Raw genomic sequence first — 12,537 nt, 5'->3', positions numbered from 1 at the left:
CAGGGCAGTCCGAAGGGGCTGCCCGAAGGGGCGCTCAAAGGGGCAGGCCCCTTTGTTGCGCTCCTTCGGCGCGTGACGCTAGGCGCGTGACGCTTGACCAGGTTAGATTTTTATAGATGACTCTTTTTTGTGTCGCTCAAAAGTGATGTCATCAATATGGGTCTTAGCATCCAGCACAGAGATTTAAAAGCGGAGTCGTTAGAAGCAGGGCAGTCTTCCAGCTGGGGGAGGGGTCAACAGCCACGAGGTGGAGGAGGAGGAGAGGGTCCAATGGAGGGCTGGGTGCAGGAAACAGCTCAATCCAAGCCCTGGATCCTGGCTTGCAGAGCAGAGAGCTAGCCCCATTTTTAAGGAGTTACATCAAGAGCAGGAGCAAGTGGGTACCACTACTGCCCCTTTCTCCTCATAGGTGTCCCAAGGAAGGGGAGGCCTTGGCAGGGCTTGGCTTAGCCCAGTCGATTAGACCCAGGTCCCCCAATCTTAGTGGTGCTGTAATTTATTTTGTTTTAAGTTTTAAATAGTGAACACTATTTTCTGAAACAGAAACACCCCAAAATATATTCAGGCTTTTTAGAGGGATGCCCCATTTGTTTTGGGTAATCTGAACTGAAACCAAAATGGGCTGAATTCAGATTACCACTTTGCTTGAAACAAATGCACATCCCTCGTGCTTTTCCCTTTGCAGTGCTCTCCCTTCCCACAGTAAACATAGAAACATAGAAATGATGGCAGAAAAAGACCAATCGGCCCATCCAGTCTGCCCAGCAAGTTCCCACACTTATTTTCCCATACTTATCTGTTTCACCGACCACCAAGTTGAGGGCCCTTGTTGGTAACTGTTTGATTCAAATTTCCTGCCACTCCCTGCCATTAATACAGAGAGAAATGCTGGAGTTGCATCCAAGGTGAAGCATAAGGCTTAATGGTTAAAGAAGGATCAATTTTATGATATGAATGTCTTTTCATGGCTGCAGATCATACTGTCATGAAGTTGTTCACCAAAATACAATACATTTAAGCCACCCCAGGTGGGACTTGAACCCACAATCCCTGGCTTAGGAGGCCAGTGCCTTATCCATTAGGCCACTGGGGCTAGTACAATCCCTTTCTTCCCTTTCAATGTTGATTAGTAATTGATTGGAAGCAGTCACAGTGTCCTTCCTTCTTCCAGGAAAACGGGTGTGTATGTGTACACTCCACTCCATGAAGTTTCCTCTCCCATGCAATTATGGGAGATGCTAGATGCTGGTTAATTGGTTGCATCCTGGTTAATAGGGCTTTTATAATACTTATTTTGTATGTGCATATATGAAATCCTGAGTACAGTAAGAGTGGTCGACCTATGCATCAGTGTTTACTCCTTTTTCTAAATCTATTTAGCACATTCCAAAGAGCAGGTATAAATAAAGTTAAAAACAGTACTTCTAATATTAATCTTGACTGTTATACACCAATAAGTCTTGCATGTCTATTTTTGTTTTTTAAAAACTTTAAGTTTTATTAGAACAAGCAAATTATGCAGATAACATAAAATAAAAGATCTGACACATCCAATCCAGATAAAAATAAGAAAAGAATACAAATTCAATAGCATGACTGTGATTACCAAGATATAAAGAATAACAACCCAAACCCCTGCCATCATGGGGCTTATAGCTGAAAGAAAAAAAAAGTGGAAGTATATAAATCAAAAATCCATAAGAGAACTGTAGCCTTGTAGTGGTCTTCTGCATAGATGTCAATTTCCCCATATAAAACACAGACCATTGCATTATAATTCTATTAACAAGTGCCTCATTAAAAGTAAACCTTAAGAAGCCACATTTATGTCATAAACTTGTAAAGATCTCAAAGGAACCTTACTAAATAGTGCGCCCTGTAGCAGGGACATTCTAGGAAGAGGAGACTAGAAGAATGCACCATCTATTCCCAGCACTCCCACTGGAGGTTGCTGCATTGGGCCATTCCAGCTTTTTGTTCGTGAGAGACCCCTCACACTTTCTAGAATCAGTATTGAGAAGGAGAAAAGCAGAGCCGAACAAGTAAAGAGTAGAGGATGAGAGATAAAAGAGCTCAAGAGAAGCAGCTTTTCAGTCCCCTTTTCACCTGCATTAGATTTGCAGGCTGGATGCTTTAAGTGTTAGATCTTTGGTGTCCCTACATAGAATAGCTGCTAGCCCACTTGAAGAGACTGTGAGCTGATCAACCTTTTTGTCTTTTCTGAAACCTTGTTCTAATGGCAGATGAAATTTAATGTGGACAAGTGGAAGGTGTTGCATATAGGGAAAAATAACCCTTGCTGTAGTTACACGATGTTAGGTTCCATATTAGGAGCTACCACCCAGGAAAAAGATCTAGGCATCATAGTGGATAATACTTTAAAATCGTTGGCTCAGTGTGCTGCAGCAGTCAAAGAAGCAAACAGAATGTTAGGAATTATTAGGAAGGGAATGGTTAATAGAACAGAAAATGTCATAATGCCTCTATATTGCTCCATGGTGAGACCGCACCTTGAATACTGTGTACAATTCTGGTCGCCACATCTAAAAAAAGATATAGTTGCGATGGAGAAGGTACAGAGAAGGGCAACCAAAATGATAAAGGGGATGGAACAGCTCCCCTATGAGGAAAGGCTGAATAGGTTAGGGCTGTTCAGCTTGGAGAAGAGACGGCTGAGGGGGGATATGATAGAGGTCTTTAAGATCATGGGAGGTCTTGAACGAGTAGATTTAACTCAGTTATTTACACTTTCGAATAATAGGACTAGGGGGCATTCCATGAAGTTAGCAAGTAGCACATTTAAGACTAATCGGAGAAAATTCTTTTTCACTCAACGCACAATAAAGCTGTGGAATTTGTTGCCAGAGGATGTGGTTAGTGCAGTTAGTGTAGCTGGGTTCAAAAAAGGTTTGGATAAGTTCTTTGAGGAGACGTCCATTAACAGCTATTAATCAAGTTGACTTAGGGAATAGTCACTGCTATTAATTGCATCAGTAGCATGGGATCTTCTTAGTGTTTGGGTAATTGCCAGGTTCTTGTAGCCTGGTTTGGCCTCTGTTGGAAACAGGATGCTGGGCTTGATGGACCCTTGGTCTGACCCAGCATGGCAATTTCGTATGTTCTTATGTACCTGTCTTTCAAAGTGAATTAAAAAAGGGGTTGCCCATGAACTGGATGAAAGTTTCATTCCATTAATGTTTTTTTCCCTTACAAGAAGAAGCCAAGTGGTTTTATTCTTTTGGAGATATAGCAGATTTTTGAGGTTAGAAATTGTTCAGTGTTATTGGAATCCTTGCAGTTCAACCCTGTTTCTCTAAGCTTGATGGACAAAGTGGCATCCTGGCAGAAATCTTTAGGAGAAATGGGTGTCCAGTCAATGCCACTTGGGTGGTGAAAAGAGAGAGTAATCGACCATGCAATCATATAGAGAATTCAATGGTCACTAAAGTTTGGAGAATAGTTTTCAAGTCATTGACTGACAACAATGAAAAATATTAAAAAGTGACACTATCAGATGAATAGTTGCAAATTTCATTCCAAAACATGTCAACTGGTTTCAAACATATGGAGGGACTTATGCAATAAAACTTGTAAAATTGTCACTTCATATATGAGGCAATCAATTTTATGAACTGCAAGCTAAAAAAAAACTCCTCACTAGCATAAGGGCAGTATCTTGTCTGAATGTTACCATAAAAGGTGAAGCATCTATGTGCTGAATATTAAAATCCCCCTGCCAACTGGCCCAAAAGGAAAGGATCACTTAGCATGGGGAATTTCCCAAACCCCAGAAAAGATATTACCTTTCTCCAATCACCCTGTGCACCTTCAGGTTCCCCCACTCTAAACACCATCAAGCTGTCCCTCTCTCCAAACAGCATCTGACAAACCCCCCAAGTAGAATCACTGCCCCCTCCAAGTACAATCAAACATTCTCCCCAAGTCCCATCAGACCACCACATTCCAAGTTTTTGAGGAAGATCTGCCCCCAAGCTTCTTCCAAATCCACCCCCCAACCCTTGCCTAAATTCCCAACCACTTTTCTATTCTTCTCAAAAGAGCTCCTACTATTCTGGAGGGACTGGCTCCTCACAGACAGGAGGGACATTAGAGCTGGCTTGTCGGCACTGCTGCAGCCCACTAAATGACGCTACTAGGAAGCACTTCTCCTATAAAGTGTAAGGCCTAGTAGGTCCTGGATAATAAAGATGGTTTGTTGGTGACCTAGAGAACCAAAAAACAAACAGACCCAATGAATCACAGGGGCAGAGAGTAGGAGTTTTCAGAGGTGAGTGGGAGTGTTTTACAGATAAACCCACCCCAAAGGAAATGCTCATGAGAGGAGTATAAAGTTGGAAAGGTTAGAACATTCTAAGCTCTCTCTATCCAGTGGAGGATGAGGAAGACATCCCTTATGGACTCTCTTCCATAAAGGGATGTCTTCACTTTATGGGAGGGAGGAGGAATAGCCTAGTGGTTAGTAGGGATGTGCAGAGCAAAATTTTATGTTCATATTTTTTATGTCCGAAAGGGGGTCCCACTTGCGGCCAATATGGACATAAAAAAAATCCAATGAGTTGGGTATATGTACATATGTGCAAAAAAAAATTTAAACCCCCTCACCCTCCTTAATCCCCCCCCCAGACTTACCACAACTCCCTGGTGATCGAGCGAGGAGTGAGGACGTCATTTCTGCAATCCTTGGCGAGAAGCATGTGACGTCGGCGGCACGTCGAGTGACGCCGGCGTCACGTGATTCCCGGCTCGTTCGCGCCGGGAATCACGTGACGCCGGCGTCACTCAACGTGCCGCCGACGTCACATGCTTCTCGCCAAGGATTGCAGAAATGGCGTCCTCACTCCTCGCTCCATCACCAGGGAGTTGTGGTAAGTCGGGGGGGGGGATTAAGGAGGGTGAGGGGGTTTATATTTTTATTTTGGCTCAACAATCGCGATTTCCCACATATCGAACATATCTATGTTCGATATGTGGGAAATCCGATAGTTTATGTCGAATCAATTTTTTAAGTAAAAAAAAAATATGAGTTGCGTTTTACTAATGCGGTCAATCCGAATGCACACCCCTAGTGGTTAGAGCAGTGGCCTATGAACCAGAAAAGCAGGGTTCAAGTCCTACTGTTGCTCCTTGTGACCTTGGGCAAATCACTTTACCCTCAATTGCCTCAGGTACAAAAATTTAGATTGTAAGCCCTCTGGGGATAGAGAAATACCTACAGTACCTGAATACAAACCGATGTGGTATAAAAAAATAAAGATTCACAAGAGAAAAGAAGACTGCCTGTTCTCCAGGGTGAAGGCTCAGGTTAACAACTTTTTTGCTAAAGCATTGGAGAGATTGGAGTCTCGGAGTTTCTGAAGAGAATTGTACTTGTAATTACTAAGGGAAGCCATTTCCTACGACATGGGAGAGAGGACTGTCCCCAAAGGGTTTCATTGCCGCCGCCATGTGTTCCTTTGCTAATTTCGAAAAAAATAATATTTATAATCTGCTGTAATTCTAAAGGTGAAGTTCTGCCAATGCTATGAGACACTGTTGCATTTGGCTGTGTTATCTGGATTTTCTGGACTGGATTTTTGTATTTTTCCTGCTGTTTTCAGTTTAATTTGGTCAGTATACTTTTGGATTTGGAACAATATTTTTTGTGTGGAAAATTTTATTTAAGACACTGGGGGCCGGATTTTAAAAGGGTTACGCACATAAGTTATGCGCGTAACCCTTAAAAAAGCCCCTTGCGCGCTCCAAGCCTATTTTCCATAGGCTCGGTGGCGCGCGCAAGCCTCGGGACGCGTGTAAGTCCCGGGGCTTCGCAAAGGGGGTGTGTCGGGGGCATGTCGGGTGGGCGGCGCAAATTTTGGGGCAGGGCGGGAGGTGTGTCGGGGATGTGACGCCGGCCCGGGGGCGTGGTCGAGGCCTCCGGGCCAGCTCCTGGGTCGGGTGATGGCACGCCAGCAGCCCGCTGGCGCGCGCAGAGTTACGCCTGCTTCAGGCAGGCGTAACTCTGCCGACAACGGGTGGGGGGGGGGGGGTTTAGATAGGGCCGGGGGGGGGGTTAGGTAGGGGAAGGGAGGGGAAGGTGGGAGGGGGTGGAAAGAAAGTTCCCTCCGAGGCCGCTCCGATTTCGGAGCGGCCTCGGAGGGAACGGGCAGCGCGCGTAGGGCTCGGCGCACGCAAGGTGCACAAATGTGCACCTCCTTGCGTGCACCGACCCTGGATTTTATAAGATACGCGCGGCTACGTGCGTATCTTATAACATCCGGCGTACTTTTGTTTGCACCTGGTGTGCGAACAGAAGTACACGTGCGCGTAAGTTTATAAAATCTACCCCTGTGTGGAGAGCTTTCTTTTATCTAGGGCTGCAGCAAATCATTTAGAGGTTGATATTCAGCACCACTTAGCAGGATAAGGACAGAATTATCCAGCTAAGCAGCAGCGGCTGAATATCTGGCTGTGTTTAATGGCCACCACTTATCTGGATAAGTACTTATCTGACTAAGGGCCGGATTTTCTAAACTACCGTGGCTTCCTGATCCCGGTGCTAACGGAGGGCGGAAGAGGCGAAGCGGGGGTTGGGCCTGCGAAAGCCGGCAGCGATCGCACCTCCGCGGTGCAATCGCTGCCGGCTTTCGCACCCAGTAGCGCCATTGTAAAAGGTGGTGCTATGGGGCACGCTACTGGCGGCGATAAGGGGCCTTACCTTTTCTGCGGCGTCCGCCCTGACTCCGCCCCAACCCCTCCTCTTCCGGTGCTGACGCCACCCCGACTCCGCCCCAATCTAGGTATTGCACGCGAAAAGTCCCTTTTCGCGTGCGATATCAATAGAAAATTACCCCCTAAGTGCTGAGCAGGATATGTGTGTAAGAAGATCAGGCTCAGATTTCTAACAACTCTGTCCTGAAGTACTGTGGTACCTGCAGTGCTAATTTCAAATGCTAGAAACAGAGTCTCCAAAAGTTTCTCTCTTCATACTCGGTGATGTGGCAGCTCTGTTTTGTCCTGTGATTAAAATATAGAAACCTCTAGCCTTCCATTTCTTTCTTCTATAAGTTCACTTCTTTAACAGTACAACTATCTAAAGCCATACATTATTAGAAAGGGATGCACATCATGCAAGACTATTCACACTTGATCAATTTGCTTTTATCCCTGTAGAAGAGTTTTCATGCTTATTCAGCTGTGCTTTTTTTATTCCCTTAGTTTTAAATGATTCAGCTCCCTTATAATGCCTATTATTGTTTCAATATATTTTTGAATGGCACATAAAATAATTTAATTAGTAAATCTCCATTCTTGAAGAATACATTCTGCAGCTCTGTAATAATTCCAGATCTCATTATGAAGCCTCTGTTTTTATCTTGTTTCCAAAAATGTCTATATTCTAATAACACCACTATCACTTATCTCTTCCAGTGGTTGTTTGATCTTAATGCCCAACACTACCTGGGCAGCACTCTTTTTTTCCCTTTGACCTATTGCCTTTGGTGAGATCTCACTGAGCTGTGACATCCCAAAAGTTGTACTTAAGCTCATTTCCTTCACTTAGCCTTGATTATATTTCCCTACCTGTCCTTCAGCATTGGGCTGGGTGGGAAGGTTCTTGGGTGGGCCATCAGTAAGGATTCTACAAAAAAAAAAGGTAAGTAATAGCACACAAAAAAAGCATCCTCAGTACAAGTTACATTTAGAAATCATCTGTATTTTATCCTTTTTGCTTCTCCTTTCCACCTATTTATTGTCCTTTTGCCCACCTGCTACTGCTAGCAGGCTTACATTGCATGACGCCACTCTGAAATAACCCTGCCCCTCCACTCTACCTATTTTCACAAGATGTAAGAAAAAAAATGGCTGGTTATTCATGCTCTCCAAGATTCTGGTTTATTTACCGTATTTACAAGCTAGACCTGGGCCAATAAAGTAGCCTGGCACTTTAAATATCCTAGAGATGCAAAAGAAACCTCCTCTCTAGTCAGATTCCAACTGCAATGCAGCTAACTTCAATCTGCCATCCCAGGAATTCCTTTTTAACCAGTCCTTAATCTTAGGATTTAAGCTGGGTTGAATAATAAGTGCAGATGACAGGTACTGGCACTTGGTATTCATTTATTCACTGTAATCCAGGGTTCAGAACTCACATCTGTATGGGGATTGTTACCTGGAGTCCTAAATGGGAATTGGATTATTCACTGGAGAAATCAGTGAATAAATGCCTAGCAGCTGTACCAGCAGTTTCTATTCAGCCCTGGGGAGAGGACAAGATTCTCTCCTCTTACTTCTGGGCTTCAGGAATACTTTTGGAGGTTCACAGGTGAGGGTGAAAGGTTGGGATATGGCCATGCACTTTTTTAGGTAGGGGATAGGGAGCTGGTCGGTGCTAGGCTACTTCTTATCTTTGATAGGTGGGAGGGAGGGAGGATCCAGAGCTGCTTACCTGCAACATTTTTTTCTTGGAGAGGGGGAGAGGATTGGGTCTGTCTTGGTTATCTGGATTTCGAAATCCTCAAGCATACTTTCTTGCACATACTTGGCACTTGAGGTAACACAAGGCAAAGTCTATCAGTGCTTTTGTACCTGCTGAGATTGTCAGCCTGAATTTTCAAGGGCTATAGGGAATTTCCCTTTGAAAATTAGCTTGCAGATAGACCTGTAAGCTACCAGGCAGTTGAAACATTGCCCCTAATATATTCCTAGCAATAGCAAAGAATTCAGTTTTTCTTTTTAACATCAATTCAATTTTTTTGGCAATTTATGGGAATTTATTTTTGTTTAATAAAATCAGGAAGGAATTTGGATGTTGGTCAGTGATACATTATTTTTATGTGAAAATTTCATGATGTGACAATGTTATACAAGTCTCTATGGATGAGTTTTCATATATTATTTGAGATCTTTTAGATTCTATACACACACAGTTGCCTCTTAACACATCCATCCAGTGAAATAAAGCTACTTTGTTGTATTTCAGGAGTACATTCCTCCTCTGACTTCCCTGTCATGTTTGTTCAATTCAGTATTTTATTTTTATTTCCCGAGGTAACCTACTTGTCGAAAATTAACTACATTCTTTCTCCTTCACACATCATTAAACAGAAGAAAAAGATTCCAAATCTTGAATGTTTAAGTGGGGAATGTTTCTGATGTCATGCGAGGATGATAGAGTATATTTTTACGTTCCTTAATTAAACAATTTCCATAATAGCCAAGAGTACACGGATCAGGAAAAAGATGGGTTATTTATAGAGCATGGGAAGTGCACTTTTCCATAATGTGTATAAGTTGGCACATATGTGCATAAGTGAATGTGCATAAAGTTATATGTGAATTTTATAAACTGTATGGCACCAGTCACAGAATATATAAAATATGCATATCTCTACCCCCAAACTTAGGTGTGTATATTCAAAAAGTATGTGCATACTTTTTATACTTTGAAAAATTGTGCACATGCTTTCTGCAAGTAGCATTTCCACTTCTGGAAGTGTGGGAGCACGGATATAATGGCTCTGCAGCTGAGGAATCTGAACTTCATGGATAAGAGCATACAGCAGCTCACCCACTTCAATGTTGCCAACAAGAGCAAGTTGTTCCCCATCTGTGGGGTGAGGTGCAACCAGAGCAGGATGTTCTGAACCTAGCTGGCCCTTTAGAGGGCATTCAACCAAAGAGCATGGGAAAGGTGGGTGTCAGTGGCAATTAAATGGGCAAGTTATAAGCTCTTCTACAAATCGCAGTGGAGTACACAGAAGCTAGACATAAAGCAATTTGGGATAAGAACCTTTAAGGCAGGTGTTCACAGGCAACTGAAAGATATCCTTAGCAGTGGGGATAGTAGACTTGACCAGACTGCAGGAGAAAGATGGCCTTTAATGCTTGCATCTACTATGACTTTTTGTAACTGTAACCCCTGTTAAGGGCACATAAACTAAAAAGAGCCCTAATTACTAGGATCTTGGCACCAACTCTAATAATGAATCTACCACATTCCAACTACACACAAAAAATAATGAATATAGAGACCTTTTTATAGGGATATGCAGAAGGAAAAAATATGTTTCTATTCTTGTTTGTTTCACCAGTACCCAAATTCGTTGCATTTGTTTCAGGGGGGGAACCCAATTTATTTGATTCGTTTAATTTGTTTGATTCATTTTCTGATTTCCCAATAAAGTCAATGGGGGAAGTATTTGCAGCCTATTTTAGGCTGCAGAATTGGGGTTTTCTTATCAATTCGGCGAACGAATTTCTTATCAATTCGGCGAATGAAAAACTAAAAAGAAACGCGCCTAGGCCCGCCCTCAACTAGAAGGCAGCCAACCAGAGAGAGCCCGGCAGGGCTTTAAATCCTACCCTGCTAGGCGCCATCTCTCTCTTCCTCCTCCACGCGGCGACCGAAGACCTGCGCGACCGGCGCCGGAGCCCCACCGGGGGAAGGTCAGGTCAGTGTTCGGCCTCCCCACCCGGGGGACCCCGACGCCAGCCGCGATCGCCGAGGCCGATTCCGGCGAACGAAAAACTAAAAAGAAACGCGCCTAGGCCCGCCCTCAACTAGAAGGCAGCCAACCAGAGAGAGCCCGGCAGGGCTTTAAATCCACCCTGCTAGGCGCCATCTCTCTCTTCCTCCTCCACGCGGCGACCGAAGACCTGCGCGACCGGCGCCGGAGCCCCACCGGGGGAAGGTCAGGTCAGTGTTCGGCCTCCCCACCCGGGGGACCCCGACGCCAGCCGCGATCGCCGAGGCCGATTCCGGCGAACGAAAAACTAAAAAGAAACGCGCCTAGGCCCGCCCTCAACTAGAAGGCAGCCAACCAGAGAGAGCCCGGCAGGGCTTTAAATCAGACCCTGCTAGGCGCCACGCGCCGAGCGTCGCGCGCCGAAGGAGCGCGACAAAGGGGCCTGCCCCTTTGTTTCGCCCCTTCGTTTTCGATCCTCACTTCCCCGAGCAGCATCGCACCAATGCTGCACTAGTACTCAGCCAGCATCCATCTTGCTTCACGTTCTTCCAGCTCTCTCCCAGCAAGCACCATACTGCACCCAGCCAGTGTCATCTCAGCAAGCTCTCAACAAGCATCCATCCTGCAAACATTCAACAAGTGCTCAGCAAACAACCATCCTGAGCAAACAACCATCCTGCAAGCATTCAGCTAACAACCACCCTGCAAGCATTCAGCAAACAACCATCCTGCAAGCAGTCAGCTATCAACCATCCTGAGCAAAACAACCATTCTACAAGCATTCAGCAAACAACCATCCTGCAAGCATTCAGCAAACAACCATCCTGCAAGCAGTCAGCTATCAACCATCCTGAGCAAAACAACCATACTACAAGCATTCAGCAAACAACCATCCTGCAAGCATTCAGCAAACAACCATCCTGCAAGCAGTCAGCTAACAACCATCCTGAGCAAAACAACCATACTACAAGCATTCAGCAAACAACCATCCTGCAAGCATTCAGCAAACAACCATCCTGCAAGCAGTCAGCTAACAACCATCCTGAGCAAACAACCATACTACAAGCATTCAGCAAGCAACCATCCTGAACAAGCAACCATCCTGAGCAAACAACACTCAAGCAACAGCAAAACAACTACCTCTCAGCACTCTACATTAAAGCAAAAGACTCACAAAGACTGCCTTCTCCCCCCGGTCCATCAACAGCACAAACGCAGCACCACTACAACACAAGCGCTACACGCTAAAATGTTCCCCACCTTCCCAATACCTATTTTACAACACAGCCTGTCAGCAATAGGAAAACCTAACAGATCATTCATACTACAACACAAACGACAGGCGCTACACCGAAACCTTAAATCATTCACCCCAATTTTGATAACACCCATCACCCAACTCTTAGGCCTCACTGTATTCTCACTTTCACTATTCAATGCACAATCTCTGTCCAAGAAATCTCTAATCCTCAACGACTATCTCCTTGATACCAAACCAGATATATGTGCTATAACAGAAACATGGCTCAAACCCACGGACACAGCAATTATAAACCAACTCCCCACATCAAACTACGACATCTTCTCCATCCCCCGACTGAAAAAAAGAGGAGGAGGACTCCTATTTGCATCAAAAAAAGACCTCGGGTTCATCCAGCACCCATACAACTCAGACTCTAAGCTAGAAATGTGTCTCTTCACCTCGGAACAACTACAAATCCTACTCGTCTACGCCCCTCCGGGCCTCCTTAAGACAGACCCCTCCCCCTTAGTAGAGGAAATCACAACCCTCATCAAACTGGACGCTCCAGCAATTATCCTAGGAGATTTTAATCTGCATGTGGACAACCCTACCCCATCATCCAGCTGTGAATCCTTTCTCTCAGCCCTCTCAGCCCTGGGTTTCAATCAATTAGTTACCAAACCCACACACAAAGCAGGCCACACGCTGGATCTTATCTTTATTAACCCAGGCATCAAACATTCTTCACGCCTCAAAAGCAAGAAGGTCCCTTGGTCTGATCACTCACTTATCTCAACCGCATTCTCATTGAATAAACCCTCCACCTCC

General features: G+C 44.6%; 1 non-coding gene across 1 annotated transcript; it reads right to left on the bottom strand.

Annotated features, from left to right (window-relative positions):
• Positions 1-1,020: 1,020 nt before the first annotated feature.
• Positions 1,021-1,093, bottom strand: TRNAR-CCU. The gene has a single exon. It is a non-coding gene; the product is annotated as a tRNA-Arg (tRNA).
• Positions 1,094-12,537: the final 11,444 nt, after the last annotated feature.

This window comes from Rhinatrema bivittatum, chromosome 3 (assembly GCF_901001135.1).
Source record: "Rhinatrema bivittatum chromosome 3, aRhiBiv1.1, whole genome shotgun sequence".
NCBI classification, from domain to species: domain Eukaryota; kingdom Metazoa; phylum Chordata; class Amphibia; order Gymnophiona; family Rhinatrematidae; genus Rhinatrema; species Rhinatrema bivittatum.
Note: the sequence above shows the minus strand (reverse complement) of the source record. Positions and strands in the feature narration are given on the sequence as shown.